Source organism: Opisthorchis viverrini (genome assembly GCF_000715545.1).
Source record: "Opisthorchis viverrini unplaced genomic scaffold opera_v5_468, whole genome shotgun sequence".
NCBI lineage: Eukaryota > Metazoa > Platyhelminthes > Trematoda > Opisthorchiida > Opisthorchiidae > Opisthorchis > Opisthorchis viverrini.
The window spans coordinates 262,192-266,399 of NW_008752132.1; positions in this window are offsets into that span (position 1 = coordinate 262,192).

A 4,208-nucleotide genomic window follows, 5' to 3' on the forward strand; every position below is an offset into this window, starting at 1 on the left:
CCAAGATTGTCCGTATTCCTTGTTGTTACAGATAACCAGCGTCGGATTTCTAATACAGCGATAAACCTTGGATGAATGTTTTGGTAAAGTTGCGAAGTTGATACGTCGGAAGACGAGGAGTGAAAGGCCACAAACGTTATACCCTCTTCCGGGGCTTAACAATTGCATTGCGTGTTTTTGTCTATGGTTCGAGCACTTCTTCCGTAAAATACTGTTTGAGGTGCCGAAAATGCCCCTCAATGTTGACTAGGTGGCCCCCATTTGGCGAGATTCAACGAGTTCCAGCATTCTCTCAGTTATCCCGAACCTCATCAAATAGGAAACGACAAGTGAAGTCGTATAACCGTATCACCGGAACACTTAAGCCACCCGAGGTGAGCCATATTTATCACCCATACGTCACGTCCTACACCGTTCCACAGCCCACTTTAAAATCTTCCCTCTACGGCAGACTGCCTTGAAGAACTGTTTGCGTAGACGGTGGTCACTGGATTGTCATTTCAGGTGACCTCAATTTTGGAAGAGGTTCTGTTCCAGAATGTGCCTCATGAAAATCACCAATATCATCAGCAGTATCAGCGTCAACACTGAAGATTCATCGCCATACAACCACCAAGTTTACGAATATATATTTCAAGCCTTAGAACGAAAGGAGCGGATGGGTTAGCAGACTTGGATCTGGCTTATCACAGGCATTCTTAAATGCCCTCATTCCCAACTGCCTAACCAAAAATGTGGAAAGTAACTGACGGCACGAACTTTTCTCGCAGAGATTGGTAAACATCCCGTGTAGGGTCCCAAACTAAGCACAGCGCGGGCTAATGCGGACCCCATACTGGGTGGAGCTCACTAAATGCACCTAAACCCTACTCAGTTTCTTCCACATATTTCTGTATTTTCATACATTTTCGCCTCACGGTTTGTGCCATTTGGAAAGACTCATGGTGTTGTGATATGCTGAACGGTCGTGCAACACGCACGAAAGACGTCAGGACGCACGAAATACGTCACCCTCATTGAGCGTGTCTAGCGGGCCCCTTCGGGAATGGTTACCGGCCTAAAATCCATGGACGACGAAACGCGTCTCGCGATGCTTGATCTCTTTCCCCTGGAGTACCGTCGCCTCCGAGGTGACCTAATTCTTACTTACTCCCTGTTTGAACAAAGCTTGGCAAACAGGTTTTTTTACCGTTGACCCAGCAAACACCCGTCAGGGACATAGTAAGAAAATTTTCAAGCTCAGGGCACACACATTCATTAGACAAAATTTTTCTCCTTTCGGGTAGTAGCTGCGTGGAATGACCTTCCTCCGACGGTTGTCCACGCTCCTTCTCGAACCCAATTCAAAGCACTATTAGACGTTTATTTATGCGAATCCTCGCGCTGGCAAGCATACTGCCCCGCGCTGAGAACATTAAGAGCAGTGCTACACCCTTTTTTCATTTGTGCCTTTCAGATGAACGACAGCCACCGACCAACAAGAACAAAACCGACCCGAGTAACTTGGGCAAAAGCTTCGATCCTGTGTATCAATCCGTGAATCCGTGCATCGGTCCATGAACTTCCTAGTGCGCCCAGTAAATCAAAATGCACGGTAGCTTCAGACGGTCAAATATTGAGACAGAGGAAAATTATCGCAACTGTCCCTATAGGGTAATCACAGAATGTTCCACAAGGTCGTGCTAGAATCTCCGTGATGGGGCAAGAGTCAACAAGTTGAATGTGCTCGACCCAGTTCCACAAGGTCGTGCTGGAATCTCCGTGATGGGGCAAGAGTCATCAAGTTGAAGGTGTTCGACCCAGATTGGCTGTTATTCTGACCAATCAGGGCGTGCCTTCGTTTGTTCCGTAGCCTCCGCGTGACACCGCCCAGATGATTTGATGCCCAGCGATTAAGGATGGCTGGTCTCCAGACACCTTCCTCTTGAGAAGTCTGTTTAACCGGCCGCTGATTTGAACTCATCTGTGGCGATTCATGGAGGTGGTGTCGCATGTCGGTCCGTTGCCGGGGCCGCGAGCATGCCCATCTGGTATCTGGTACCTTGCCAGCAAACACGCCACCGGTGTACCGGTCGACGTAAATTCGTCACAGCTGTGATGAGCTGGCGAGCTCTTGAGGTTGTCTCTGCAGCATTCTTCTTTGTGACCCTTTCGACTGCGCTTACTGCACCTGTGGTTCCGGGAGGGATAGTGGCGTGAATAGTGCCATGCTTCACAAAACTAACCTGGCATGTGTGGTTCCTTTTGAGTTCGTTTAGAATTTGATTGACTTTTGGAAGTTACTTCGCATACCTTGTCAGGCTGAGAGATTGGGAATGTTCATTCATTGCAGCATCAGCCTTAAGATTGATAAGCTACTGGCATTCGGCGGTAAGTTTCTGAAACGTCAACTCTGGATCCTGATTCATCCGATTCAGTAGCCGGGTCCGAATATCTGAACCAAATGGCTATTGAACACTTGAATTGATCCTCGGTCATGGTGCTGAGCTGAAAACATTCTCATCCTCTGTTGATACACCGGCATAAGTGATGAAATCTTTAGTATCCCTTTTCGTAATCTTAAGAAACTGATAACGAATATCGAACAAGCAAATTTGCTCACCGAATATTTGGGCCAGGATTTTGACAGCATTTGTGAAACCTAGGTCACGAGGTAGTCTGAGGAGTATGAAATTTGTAAACCGATCATGTTCAGCTGTACCCAGTTTCCGCAGCAACAGTCGATCTTTCCATGCGTCATCAAGCTGAGCAAAGTCGGTTTGAAACATGTTCTCATATCTCTTGAACAAACTTTCGAAAGTTCGTTAAGATTCAGTGTCGAAATTGAATTCAGTGATTGAACTGGCAGCAGCATCTGTGGAAGAAGATGAAGGCCCGACTGTTTTTGTCGCATTTACCGACATACTACGCATCAAAGATTCAGCAAGCCTTATTTGAGCCTCTTCAAACTGCTTCCGATGCTGCTATAAGATTATTCGGAGTTCTAACGAAATTGACATCGTGGGTTCGGGTTGTCTTCAGTTATTTTAAGTTGCTGAACGATCTTGCAACTTTGTATGTCTCCCTTGGCTTCCTGCTGCGCCCACTGTGGTGTATCGAAAGGCACTGTGGCTTTAGGCAGCCATTTATGGAGACAGGGGAAGATTTTTACACCTGTATTTATTGGATAATCATCGAACGTTCCACGAGGTGCTAGAATCTCCGTCAGGGGGCGAGAACCGTTGAGCTAAAGATGTTCGTCCAGATTGCCTGGCGTTCTGACCACTCAGGGTATGCCTTCGTTTTGTTTCTAGCCTGCAAGTGACACCTCCAAATGATGTATTGTTTAGTTATTAGGGACGACTGATCTCCGGACACATGGAGAACAAAACTTGTCTCGGTAGACGGTGTTTCCGCAAGCTCAGCACGTGTTCTAGCCACCGCAGTTGATGGTGCTGGATGCTCTCCGCGATTAAATTACCTACTGCCCAACCAAATACCCTAATTTCTAATTACCTCGTTAGGAATTCGTTGGTGTTTTCCTACCAGCAGCACCTCTTTTGAGGCATTGGTGGTCGAAATCGACGAAGTGCCTCACATCCTCCGCCCGCAGAGTTCGTCTCTCAACTACACAACAGTACAGGTCTTAGTATACCATCATTATTGTCAGATACAGTCATGTTTGATTGTTTTGTGGTGGGGAGTGACATCGGTGGGTAAAGATCACGAAGAATCCCTGGTGATCCAACTGACAAAACTAATCGATGCGATATGGATTGGGGAGAAAGTGCCTGCAAAATGGAGCACCCCTACCCTCAGAAGGGGTGTGCAGATGCTCTGCAAAAACTAATATGGTGTCATCATAGTGGCTATAACATCATAGGCGCCCTCTGGTCTTAGCCTTTGAAAGTTGTTTGTACGCTAATGTGGGTTCCATCCCGCAGGAGGATCCGTTGATCACATTTTTACCCTCTGTCAGGTTCTGGAACAGTGCCACTGCTTCCAATGACCGAAATTGCTTGTATTTCTTGATGTGAAATCTACCCTTGGTTCTGTGTAGCATCACCGTCACGAAGAGACTGGACCTTACCGTGGTGTGGCGGTTTGTGTACCTCGGAGACCCATTGAGCTATACTGCGGGGTGTCCGCACGACACTCACAGAGTCTCTCATACCAGGTTGGTCAATGGTTAGAGGTCTGACGAACACAGTCTCCTGGCCCTCCAGGTT